This window comes from Anguilla rostrata, chromosome 7 (genome assembly GCF_018555375.3).
Source record: "Anguilla rostrata isolate EN2019 chromosome 7, ASM1855537v3, whole genome shotgun sequence".
NCBI lineage: Eukaryota > Metazoa > Chordata > Actinopteri > Anguilliformes > Anguillidae > Anguilla > Anguilla rostrata.
In genome coordinates, this window is record NC_057939.1 from 10,241,544 (window position 1) to 10,255,356 (window position 13,813).

Consider the following 13,813-nt stretch of genomic DNA (forward strand, 5'->3'; position numbering starts at 1 on the left):
TTGCCTGGTACGATCCATCATCCCTGAGAGACAGGTGTAATACTGGTGTAATGCTGGTGTCTAACCTCTCTCCATCGCTGTTGCCGCTTGCTTATTGCTGCCCCTGTCTCCAAGGTGACAAATGACCAGCAGGCAGTTTGTCTGGCCCTAATCCCTCCGGGCCGGCGGTGTGGATTTCGGCAGCGCCTCCGTTTATTTGACTCATTGGCGATGAGAGCGATGTCGGGCTCATCGCGAGCCCCCCCTTGTCTGCCGTCCCCGGGGCTTGGGGAAGAGCCCACACTTTCACCCAATGGCTTCGGTTCATTCCCGGGTCCATGGTTACCGGCCCCGGCCTTCTGAGTTATTGACCAATGGGGTGCAGGTCAGAGATATTATGTGATCTTAAATGGCTCTCATGTTGCCGTGGAGAGTGTGAGTGGTCACAGGTGACAGGCCTGATTAATATCACGGTGGCTGCTGTCTAGTCCTTTGTGAGGTATGATTATTATCTGGGTGGCTGTAGTCCTTGGTGACATTAGATTAATGTCCAGGTGTAGCTGATCCTAGGTGAGATTAGATTAATAGCAGGGTGTCAGGGTGTGGCGCGAGTTCATAGTAAATTAACAGCCAGGGAGTTTCCGTAGTCTGTAGTGGTATTAGATTAATATTAGTGTCTGTCGTCCTTACTGACATTAGATGAATATCAGGGTGTCTGTTGCCCTTAGTAACCTTAGATTCATTTTAGGATGTCCACAGCCCTTGGTGACCTTAGATTATCTGCAGTTCTAGGTGACATTAGATTTATTTCATGATGTGTGCGTAGTCCTACATTCGGTGACAGATTGATGCCAAGGGTGTGTCTTGTCCATTAGATCAATGTCAGAGTGTCCGTAGTTGTAGGTGACGTTAGATTAATACCAGGACATCTGCAGCCCCCAGTGATTTTAGATTAATATCAGAGTGACTCTATTTTTGTTAATTCTGAAGAACACAAAATTGAAAAATCATAATTTCTCCACAGCAGTCACCTTTAATGAGCAGAGATCAGCTGGATTGTAACACGGTTTGGCAGAAAGCACGGTAGAGGTCGGGGTCAGCGGTGTCCACTGAGCTTCTGTGTGTGGTCCGCTCACATGCCATTTATAATAGCGCTAATGCTTAAAACAAGCACACAAGCTTGCTTACAGGTCACTCATGAATTCCGGAACATCTGCTGTCCTGCAGGGATTTAATTATGACACTCCACTGTAATCAGATATGCTGTGAGGAAGCTGAACTCGTAGAGTTTTGTTCTCCTGCAGTATTGGTCAGTGTCCCTGTACATGTGATGGTTTTATCCGGAACACCGCGTCCTCTTTGCCTCTTATCACACCTGTTACATCATTGCCACGTGTCATATTGACATCTGATTGGCTAATGCATGATGCAAGCAGGCTAGGTTTTGTGAAGAGTAGTTTGTCTTGGAGTTTATTTTTGCAGGGCTGACAGCTGCTTGCATGTATTTAGGACTTAGACATTTGGGCTAGTCAAAGGGTATTGCATCGTTTTACTCTGTGAAGAAATACGTTTCTTCCAACCAGTCCTCTTTAACTCTCTGTCTGTGTGTGTGTGTGTGTGTGTGTGTGTGTGTGTACATGGGCCTGCGTGTGTGAGCAGTTAAGTGTAGTGGAGAGAGAAGCTGAATGGGAGCAGAGCTGTGTTGCAGCTGAGAGGCGATTCTGTAATGGGGCAGTTTGGGCACTCTAATGCCCTTAAACAGGCAGTGTTGCTGTCAATCATAACTCTCTCCAGCTCATGTTAAAGCGTTTCTGTCCGGCAGAGTGAGGTACTAAAATGGCGGTACCCCCTGTTCGTAGCGCATGGCTAGCACCCAGCGGGCTGAAGAGCATGATGCTGACATCATCAGCCACCTCATCGGAAGCTAATGTAGCGGCTATGGGGTGTTTTTGTAATGAGGCCTGAGACAGCGTTTTCCACTCGTTTTAATTAAGCACCAGCTGATTGGCTTTCTCTCAGGAGGGAGGTGTTGCATTTGTCCTGTAGAACTCCATTAACTGGCGAGCTGCTATGCAGCAACAACATGTACAGGCTGCACTGGCAACATGTGGGGGTCCAGTGCCTTATTAAAGGACATTTCAATGGCGTGTGTGTGTGTGTGTGTGTGAGGGAGAGCCTGTGTGTGCGTTCATTTGTGTGCGTGCACGTGAGTATGTGCGTGCGCCTGATGTGTATGTGAGTATTTGCATATGTGTGCATCTGTGTTTGTGTGTGCGCAAGCACGCATGTGTGTGGGGGTGCATACGCGTGTGTGCGTATATGTGCTTGTGTGCCTGTGTGGGTACATGCATGTGCGTGTGGGTGGGTGTGCACACGTGCATGCATGTGTAAGAATGCACATTTATCGCAGAGCGGTTTTTGCCACAGTGGCTGTCCCGCGCAGGGCATAAGCGGGAATATGAAAGCCGGTGTGTGCGCAGTAAAGTGTAGAGATCAGCATTTCTGCAGAGCGCTACTGTAAGAGCTGTGGCATGCTGTGCGCTCTTTCATTAGCGCTGCTAACATCACCATGCTGCTCGGAGGAGAGAGGCCAGGCCTGTGTCTTCTGCTTTTCCTTGTTTACTCTGTCTCGTTGATGGAAGCCTGCGCTGTGACCGATGTATTCTCCACACACCTGACTGCCAAATTGATATTAAATCGCGCTGTTAATGCGCTGTGCGCCATGTTGAATTACGCACGCCTTACCTGAACAGATGCAGCACAGCTCTGAGTTCTGCGCGAGTAGGGCCATTTACTGCATTTAAGGCAGACAGGTCCTGGCTATTGTTTTGTATATCCAGCCCTTTGGCATGAAAACGATGTGTATGTGTGTGAGTGTGTGTGTGTGTGAGTGTGTGAGTGTGTGTGTGAGTGTGTGTGTGTGTGTGTGTGTGTGTGTGTGTGTGTGAGTGTGTGTGTGTGTGTGTGTGTGTGTGTGTGTGTGTGTGTAGTGTGTGAGTGTGTGTGAGTGTGTGTAGTGTGTGTGTGTGTGTGTGTGTGTGTGTGTGTGTGTGTGTGTGTGTGTGGTGTGTGTGTGGGTGTGAGTGTGTGTGTGTGTGTGAGTGTGTGTGGTGTGTGTGTGTGTGAGTGTGTGTGAGTGTGTGTGCACACATTTCTTGTTTGCTCAGAACCCCACAAGGTTCTTTATCGCCCTGCGTAAGGCAGAAAATAGCAGCCCCCCCCCCCTTTCCCTCTCTCTGTGTCTCTGTTTATTTTGTTCTTTCTCATTCCCTCGCTCTCTCTCTCTCTCTGTTTTTCTGTGAGGAGATCGCTGTGGTACAGAGGCTCTGAGGCCTGGCTCATTCCAGACGCCACCCTGGGCTTTGTCACAGGCTGTTTTAGCCAATCAGGAGCGTTGCCAAGCGTCGACCCCACTTCCTTAACCTATCAGGAGGCTTTGTCAAGCGTCGACCCCACCTCCTTAGCCAATCAGGGGGGTTTGCCGCAAGCCGCAGGGACACACAGCATTTAATCGGCCTATAGTTACCCTGAACCTGCTGGTACTCTTTCCACACAGCATCTTTGAATCTCTGCGCTTTGAATTGTATCCGCGATGCACTGTCTCAACTCTTCCCAGCCGGGCTTAAAGAACCACCGGGACACAGAGAGAGCAAAGGCCCATTCACTGCCTCTGACCGTGAGAGTCCACAGCCTCCTTTATAGCCGAGCTGGATGCAATAGGACCTGGATGTTGTCGCAGATGAATCGGATAAAAGGAACACAAAACGATCTCCGTCGCATTGATTTCCCATTGCCACACTCCCTCTCACCTCCGTGCCAGTTTCCCTACATCGCGGTGGCCTTTGTGTCTGACTGGCTAATTTAAAAGCCGGGAAGGTCTTTTGTGCTGCCGTTTTTTTCTGGGCCTGAAAGAAATCAAAGGAAACTCACACAGGGCGAACGTGCACTAGAAGCCAAGGTTGTCTCTGACTGAAGTAGACTGTCACCGTTCCTCCTGGTCTCTTCTGTATGTATTCACGGGCGATTTCACGTGAACTTTGTGATGTGAACTTTTTTTCCCCCCCCAGACCTGATTTTGTTACTTTGTTGAGAGTGATAAAAAGTGTGTGCGTTTTGTGCGCCATTATTTGTGATACAAACTCATGCTCCTCTCTGGCTGTTATGACTCCTCCTCCTTTCAGTGCTGACTCCTCCCTCTCTCTCTCTGCTGTCCAGTGATACCTCTCCATGTCAAAAACGGGTTGAGATTCTTGTGTCATGCGTAGGTGCTCGTCGACAAAACTATTGGAAGTCCGTTTATAATAGAGGCCCTTTCAGGACTAATGGGTCCAAAACACTTCACCTGTCCTTTTCTTGTTACATCAATAGTTGTTTAATGGTGATAATGGCAGTGGGTGAAGCCGGCGAGTCACCGTGGCAACGTTAGTCTGATTGGCTGCGATTGTGCATTTTGCATCTGGCTAATGTGCTTGCTCATCGGAAGCCCTCATTAAGATTCTTTTTCTCCTGTTCCGGCTGCTTTTGTCACGAGCCCGAAATGGCGGGGATTTTTCACTCTACCTTGAAATTGAAATATAAGTAACAAGCTGTCTGGTGCGCTACACCACGCTCTGGGAATAGGGCTCAACCAATGGCTTCCAGTAATTGTTGTGATTTATACTTACTATTAGCTCCCACTTTGCCTGCAGTAAGTATATGAAATGTCCCATTTGAAAGGTGGGGGGTGGGGTCTGAGTATAAATGTATCCGTCTCTAAGATTACTCAGAAGACAGAAAGCTCTTTATGGTTTTTAATGAGCTCTGACGGGCTTTTATTAATCGCCGGGTCGCCCGTGGTCCTGCCGGGGCCTGGCGTGGAACTGCGGCAGTAAATCCCGTCCTCTGATTGGCCCTCGCAGGGTGTGTCTGGATCCCTTCGCGGGGAAGATAAAACACGTTGGGCTGGCGGACGCTCGAGCGCGCCTGGCACGCGTTCGCCCCTCCGCCCGCGTCGTTAAAAAAACGGGCTGGCGGCGGCGGCGGCGGTGGCCCGCCCGGGGCCTGGACGACTCGGAGCGGCCCGGCACGGTTCTTCCGCCGAACGCATGTCATTAAAACGTCAGCGGGCCGGGGGGGGTGACAAAGCGAGCGAGCGAGCGCGCTGGCGAGGGGGGTGGGGTCGGGGGGGTTGGGGGGGGAGGGGCGAGGCGGTGATCGATGGGCCCCCTCTATCTGCTCCCGATCAGGCCCCAGATTCATCGCCCTCCCCCGGCCCGCGTCATATTTCACAGCCTTTAAACGGAGCCGAGCGGGGCCGGGGCATGGAGATGAGCCTGTTCCCTATTAACATTAATGCACTGGAGGGAGAGAGAGAAGTGGAGGAACGTGCGGAGCGGGAGGGGGGAGAAAGAAAGAAAGAAAGCGTGCAGTCACCTTCGATGCGGAGGAGGCGGGTCACGTGGGGCGGGGATCAGACTGCGGGCGCTCCTGATCGGCGGGGTTTTAACGTCCTCTCTCGCTCAGCCGGAAGCGCTCGCGAGCTTTCATTCGCTAAAGCGCCGACCGCGAACTGGAGATGCGCGCTACGTCTGGAGCGAAAGGTCGGACGAGTGGCGTCATGTGTCGGCAGCTGCGATTGGCCGAGAGCAGACGGGAGTTTGGTCTGGTCCCAGGAGGGAGCTTGCTCGGCTCCTGTACCGCCCAGGATATTTTTTCCTCTGGTCTCCGGAACGCTGTCCTGACATTTCAGATATTGAATCTGTCGGCCGCTGTGTCGATTCTGAGCGCCGGCGTCTGCGGCGGACGACCCCCGAGGTTGACCTCGGAGGTCACGGCCTCTTAGACATAACAGCCCTTATTACTGGCCAGCGTTGTTTCGTCTCCCCGAAGAAGCAGAACCACCAGAGGCCGCTCCCAACCCCTGACCCTTTATGGTTTTCAGTGTCCGGAGGACGCGTGTAAGCTCGACTGGTCCAACAAGTGAACTGCTGACCCCCCCCCCCCTCAGTTTGTTAGCGGTGGTGGTGGTGGCGGTGGCGGAGTTGCGCCTGTGGTAGAGCTTTTTCCCGCCGCGTGTTTCTATGGTAGAGCGGAGCCGGCCAAACCTTTTCATCCTCGTGAGGGCCTCCTCGTCGCTGCTCGTTCGGCCCCCTCCACTTAAGGCTGCGGCGGCAGGCTGTGTCGGCGGCGGCGTCGGCGTCATGCTGACCGGCACAAAGCGTAATTAGCGGCTTCGCCATCGACCCGCGGCGAGCGCCTTTTCATCTTAATCTGCGCCGCTTACGCGCACAGCGCCCCCCCGCTTTAGCAGGGCTTTCCAGGAAAAATCATTTATTTATTTCCTTTATTTATTTATACAGTCATGCCAGCGGTAAACCAGCCCTGTTCCTGGAGATCTGCCTTCATGTAGGTTTTCATTTCGACCCTTAATTTGGCACACCTGACTCACCACTGATCAGCAGCTCCATACAGATCTCTCACTGATGAAGGTGGTGCGCTTTGTTAGGGTTGGAGTGAAAACCTACGGGACAGTAGATCCAGGAACAGGGTTGGTCACCACTATATATATGTATGTGTGTGTGTGTATATATATATATATATGTGTGTGTGTGTATATATGTATGTGTGTGTGTGTATATATATATATATATATATAGTAGTCCTTTCCTTTATATGGGAATACACACAGGTTCATCAGCATGCAGAAGGCTCAAACAGTGAGTATTGGGCTTAATAAATGCGCTGCGTGGCTTTAGCATGTTATTATGGAAATCCCGCTATGGAGCTGTGAAGCAGGCGCATTTAAATTTCGCGCAGAGGACCGACGGCCGTCCCGACGGACCGCGCCCGTGCGGAACGACCCGCAGCCGGAGGGGAGCGGGTACGGGGCGGGGGCACGTTCGGGGCCGAGCCGCAGCCGAGCCCGACGCGACCCGTCTCTGCGTTCAGGCGGGAGCGTCTGAGCGTGCTCAGCCCGGCGCGTTCATTTCTGTATTTCACACCGTCTGCACAATTTCATCTCCTCTCAGGGCGGAAGATCTCTCTCTCTCCCCGTCTCAAGAACAGCATGAAGGACGTCTCAGAATGCCTTTTTTTCTTTTTCTATATTATATATATATATATATGTGTGTATAATTTTTACAGACTTCATTTACTGTGATCTCGATAATGATTTCTTAACACATAAATCTGGTGATGTTTTTTTATGCGCGCCCCGTTAAATTGTGTTGGCCTCCCTGGGGACTCTGTTATTACAGTGTGTGCTTCTTGGAAAATAGTTTTTAGTCGCCCCCCCGCCCCCCCCTTCCTCCTCCGGTGTTGCTCCTGGTCCAATTAGCGGTTTTTTGTTGCGCCTGTAAAAGCTTGTGTGTGGGCTCTAATTAAAGAGTGGGAAGTTGTGCTGCGAGCTCTTTGTTTATCCGTGGCCCGCTCGCCCGCTCGCTCTCTCTCTCTCTCTCTCTCTCCCGGGGAATAGCGATTATGACGCGGGCTCGCTCGCAATCAAAACGCCGTCTGCACGCCAAAAGGTCACGCTTACCGCGGGGGCGGAGCCACGGCGGCGACGCGCTCGTACCGGAAGCGCCCTCGCCGTGTTCTGTCTGGACGTTCGGTTGTTCCTGCTGGGTTGGGTTTGTCAGGTGTGTTCGTTCGGTGCGTTTCCTCATTGTATGTTTGTCACGTTTATTCACTATTAAGAGGCCAGTTAACAAGAGCTGGGGTTACTAAATCTCTAGTGAACAGTTTTGACAGGAAAGATTACAGTTTGGCTACAGTGCTTTGGGATCTAAGTTTTCACCTTTGAATCCTTGGCTGTCTTAGGCCCGCCTAGGAATCAGACTGGTTGCTGCTAAACCAATCAGCTCGCCGGTTTGAAACGGAAGAATCTTCACACTCTGTCACCACTTTGATTTTTTCCCCTCCTTTTTCCCCTAATTGAGGGGCAGCCAATCGTAATTGCGGTGTGTGGGACTCACAGGAAGGGTTTGGGTTGATCTGGAGTCTGAGGTGCTTCACTGCACTAAAGACAGGTGCTTTAGCTGAGTGTGCCCCTCTGTTGCCCACTTTCTGGGAGTTGAAAGGGTTTAAATTCACCAGATGTTGCCCCCTTGAAGGAGCTCCGATGGAGGAGGGGGGGGCACCGGTGCCTCTTTCTGACCTTTCTAAATGCTGGGACCTTCAAAATGACCTCCTGACATCAGAAAAAAAAATACTTCCCATAATTTTGTGGTTGTAATCTATCAAACACAGAGCCAGCTGTTTTTTAACGTTTATTTGTTTTTAATTAAGTTTCTTTGTGGATAGCGTCCTCTCTGCAGGACAGCAGGGCTCTCCTTTTCTCTCATTCCTCCGCTTCCTTTCTCTCTCTCTCTCTCTCTCGGTACAGGCGCAGTCCAGCATTTTTCCGTTTCCCTCTCTTCCGTTTCTGCTTTGTCTTAGCGGAGTGCACTCCCACCCCGCACGGCGAACGCCGCTCGCTAATATCGTGTTTGCTTTGTCTTTTCCCCGCAGTTGATAAAGATGGCGGCTTGTACACACAGAATTTAATTCAATTTTCAAAATCCGTTTTAATCTCCTTGATTCCTACTGGTATCATTGTCGCACGTTGTTCGCTGTTCCTCAGATCTGCTGTTCTTGTTCTCGCCTCCTCCGTTCTCTGCTTGAAGAGCAGTGTTTGTTTACTCGTAGCGCGCAACGCATCTGAGCTGCTTTATCATGAACGGCCATGAAATAATCATCTCGTGTGGCGTAGCATTGACATTCCCTTCACGCTGTGTTAAAGCATAAATCATTCATTTGGGGGGGAGGGAAAATAATAAACTCCTTATGCTTTTAAATGTTTGCCCATGACAAATGTACGTTTTAAAATTCCAAATACGTTCATTCGTAGTCTGTGCATTATATTGGAAATAAATGTTGATATACATTTTTTTCATAAATGAATTGCAATTTCATGTGCGTAAAAGTGTATTGCAAAAACGTGGGAAAGAGATTGAACGTTAGATTGAATCTCAGTATGTGGCTTTGAGGGATCTATAGGAGATTATTATGCTAATCTTAGACACTCAGAGCCCGGGTGGTAGTTCAAAATGTATAATTTCATCGTCTGGCTCCTGTGTGAAAGGCGTTTGATTGAGGTATTGTGAATAAGCTGGAGTGTGTTACTGTTCCCTGCACTACCGAGGACAAATGACATCTACATGAGCATGAGAGTCTGCTGAGCCAGCACCATCTAAACACACACACACATATACACACACACACACACATACACACACACACACACACACTCACACACACACACACACACACACACAAACAAACACGTATACACACTAACACAAACACACACACACACACACAAACACGTATCACACAACACACTCACCAACACACATCATCATGGAAAAAAATTACAAACACACACACACACACAAACAAACACATATACACACACACACACAAAAACACACACTCACACAAACACACACACACACACACACACACACACACACACACCACACAAACAAACACGTATACACACACACACTCACACACAAAAACACACACACTCACACACAAACAAATACAAACACACACACACACACACACACACACAAACAAACACGTATACACACACACACACGCACACAAAAACACACACACTCACACAAACACAAACAAACACAAACACATACACACACACACACACACACAAACACAAACAGATATATACACATGCACACACACACACACATGTACACACAAACACACACACACGCATATGAATATACATATACACACACACACATACACATGCACAAGCACGTGCACGCATGCACACAAACACACACACACACAGTGGAAAAAGGGGAACCACACTAATTCCTTCATGCCTGTGCAGAGGAGTGGGATGAGCAGGTTGTGTGCTGTGCAGAAGCGCCGGTGATAGGCTCTGAGATAATGGCTGTGGGTGCGCTGCTCTCTCTCTCTCTCTGCACACAGGGCTGCACATTACAGAGTCTGGAGAAACCTGCCTGACTCCTGCAGACAGCGAGACCGCTCTCGTCCGTCCGCGTCTGCTCGCTCGCCATTACTGTCTGTCCCAGGGAAGGGGGCCACTTTGACATGCTCTCAGGGAGCCGGTCCGCTGTGCCGCTAGTGTTCCCAAAATCTCTACGCGACGAGTGTCCTCGCTGAGTACTTTTCTCTGCTTTTTTCTGCTTTAAAAACGTAAATATGTGATTACCGCTACTGCAGCCGGTTGCAGTGGATGCTGGGAAATAAGCAGCCCTTGCTGGTCTCCCGAGCGCGAGGGTTACGGTCTAACGGGGCTCCCAGCCCTGTCTAAACCTCCCATATGGCGGCTCCACTGGGCCCCGCCAAAAGGATGATTGGTTGGCCGGGGCCGAGGAGCAGCCGGCCGGGTCCGTGGGCTGGAGGACGTTAGCGTTAGCGTAGCGCGCCTGCGCGGATTTCCCGTGGACGAGCCCCACCGCCAGCGAAGGCCTCGCCACCGAGCGCGCTCAGCGTGCAGCCGTAGCTCTCTGCAGTCGGCGTCGCCCTGGTGATGGCGTCCCGAGCTCAGCTTGCATCACAGCGCTCGTATCACAGACCCGGTGTGGATCACAGTTAGCGTATCAAACGGGCAGCGTAGATCACAGACTCTGTGTATCACAGCTATACATCTCTGTGTGTTTAACAGGAAGGGTATATCGCCCAGTCTGTGCATTTAACAGGAAGTTTACATCACAGATGCTATGCAGATCAGTCACAGTGTATATCTTGTGCTTTGTATATTGAACAGGCAATATATGTGACTCATCCTGAGTATATCACAGGTGTTAGTGCATCCCAAACTGAAGTCTGCTGCATATACAAAAGAGGCTTTACATAAATCCTTGTGTGTTGTCTACTATACATTTCCCCTGTGGAAGGCTTGGTGGAACATTTTGTCAGGAACATCAGTCTGTTGTTTAGAAACTTTCAGAGTGGAATTTGGAGATTGTTTTCCTCGCCAAAGTTTGGTCAGAAAGGGCTGCTTGAGCAGGATATGGATGCTGTACTACATACGATCAGAACACCTCGCTAGCTTAGCCAATGGCAGAAAACACATTGTGAGGCTCAACCAAAAACAGTACTTGGTATAGTCGCAACTAGATATGCCTGCTGTATTCTATTACAGCTGTATTAACTCAATTTGCATATAGAAAGCATTTTTTCCATTCAACCATTCTAAAAGAAGCTAATTTAGTTTGTTTTTTTCAGTTAAATATCGAAGCAGTACGGTGAAGCAGTATGTGAAGCTCTGAGATGCATTCATAAGAGCTTTCATTCTAAAGATTTATCTGATAAAGAGTTTGATTATTGTAGCGGAAGGCTGATCTGCTGAGTGCTGAGAGGAGATGTAAAACAGGCGGAGTTAGGGTTGATGAAATGGTTAAGCACAGCGCGGTCCTCTGGAAGATTGCGAGTCTATAAGTCTTGTGGAAAAAAGGGCAGCTATCGCGAAGTGTGTGTAGCTCGCGCTAGCTCCTGCCCTGGAAAGGGGACTTATGGGATGCGGGAGGGGGAGCGGGAGTGGGAGGGAGCTGGAATGTAATTATGGGATGGTTGAGAAGAGCAGGAGTCACCGAGAAGCGCGTGGCTCAGCAGAATCCCACACACCGCTCACTCGTCTTCCCCCCGACCTCTGACCCCGCCTGTCCACATCCCCCCTTCACCCCCTCCACCACCCCCCCGCCCTTCACCCAGAATCTACTGCTTAGCCTGCACGTAAGCGTGTGTGTGTGAACATATGTGTGCGTGTGTGTGTGTGTGTGCACGCGTGTGTGTGTGAGTGTGTGTGTGAGAGTGTGTAAGTGTGTGCATGTGTCTGTGTGCACGTAAGCGTGTGTGTGTGTGAACATATGTGTGCGTGTGTGTGTGTGTACGCGTATGTGTGTGAGTGTGTGTGTGAGAGTGTGTAAGTGTGTGCGTGTGTCTGTGTGCACGTAAGTGTGTGTGTGTGTGTGTGAACATATGTGTGCGTGTGTGTGTGCACGCATGTGTGTGCGAGAGTGTGGTAGTGTCTGTGTGTGAGCGCGTGTGAGCATGTGTGTGCGAGAGTGTGTGCTGTGTGTGTGAGAGTGTGTGTGCGAGAGTGTGTGTGTGTGTGTGTGAGAGTGTGTATGTGTGTGCGAGAGTGTGGTAGTGTAAGTGTGTGTGTGTGTGTGTGAGTGTGTGAGATTGTGTAAGTGTGTGTGCACGTATGTGTGTGTGAGTGTGTGAGAGTGTGTATGTGTGTGCGAGAGTGTGGTAGTGTAAGTGTGTGTGTGTGTGTGCATGTATGTGTGTTTGAGATCGTGTGCTGTGTGTGCAAATTGGTGTCGGCTTAAATCTGCCGTGGCTCTAAATATTTTACTAGACTCTGATGAACTGGCCTCCACTCGGTCCAGCTCTCTGGTTTAGCCCATAATCAGGTTCAGAGCGCTGTGTGTATGTGTGTGTGTGTGTGTGTGTGTGTGTGTGTGTGTGTGTGTGTGTGTGTGTGTGTGTGTGTGTGTGTGTGTGTGTGTGTGTATATGTGGAGCGCTCATGCTTTCCACAGGCACAGGGGACCCTCTCGCCCACCCTGCTAACCGCGGGGGCGTGACGCTTTAGCAGGCGTGGATAGCAAGGCATGAAGGAGCGCCGAGCTTCCTCAGACCTGGAGTCGGGGCTCGTCTGAACCCACGCGAGCTCGACGTCGCGCCCCGCCCCGCCCCGCCCCGTCCCAACCCCGCCCTGCCCTCCCTCCGCTAGCGAGTGGCGACCCACCGGGGGCCGAACCATGCTCTGCGCTCGGTCGTGCCGAACGCTGCCCGCTGCGTCGGAAGCGGTCAGGTAGCCCTAATTACGCTCTCAGGTGCAAGCCCGTGGCGTACGCTACCCCCTGTGCAGAGGAAACGGCCCCGACTGCGCCTGTTTCTGATGCATTTTAATACATTACAGGTTCAGCCTTTGATTCTCCAATCGTTTTTTCTCCAATCACATATCATTGGCTTATAGAGAATATTCTCCAGGAATCTCTATGTTCAGTAATTATGGTAATAGTGTTTCCGCTCCTGTAACCTGCTGTTTTAGGGGATATTTATTTTAATTACCCGAAATACACGTCTTTAAATACTCCTGACAAACAAACTCGGCCTGTTCTTATGATTCTGATCATCCGGCTCTAGAAATGAGCTTTCCTCGTTTGCGCTGTCTTTCCGACAAGTAAATATTGACGGTAACACTCCCGCATTTAACACAGTATAATCAAATCAAAGGTGTGTGAGAGAGAACATTAAAATCCGACATATTCAGCGCTGATGCGCACGTGTTGTTTATGACATACTTTTGTACGTGATAATTGCGCTACTGTACCAAGTGTGATATTTATCAGAAGTAGCGGGGCGTTCTGTTTCTCAGCTGTGAACGTGTGCGCCTCCGTGCTTCCTGGTACCTGCGGTGCGCTGTCTCAATGCCTGGCAGATGTGTGTGTTTGCATAGTGCGACAACACGTAGAGAGTTTATGTTCTTTAATTGGTGCGGCGTCGACTGCGTGTATGACAAACACGGAACGTTCTGGAAAAACACGGAGGCTGTTTCGATTGATTGCTGGAGGGGGATAAAAACGTATTCATTGAGAGCGAGGCTCGAATGTTTCCATCATCGAACGTGCGCGAAGGCATCTGTATTCGGTGACGTACAGTAACCTGTCAGGGAAAAGACAGCGTTGTCAGGGTTATTAAACCTGTGTGGTATAAACGAGCCTTTCTGTAGTCATTTGGTTTGTTGGCATTTCTGTTTCGTGAGTATCTGTCTGGTCCTGATGGATGTACAGCTCCTGCAGCAG

At 50.1% G+C, this 13,813-nt stretch overlaps 1 protein-coding gene across 2 annotated transcripts in view; it reads left to right on the forward strand.

Annotated features, from left to right (window-relative positions):
- The window catches only part of tbc1d22a (TBC1 domain family, member 22a), a 148,090-nt gene that overhangs the window by 89,036 nt on the left and 45,241 nt on the right, over positions 1-13,813 (forward strand). The gene's annotated exons all lie outside the window — the stretch shown is intronic.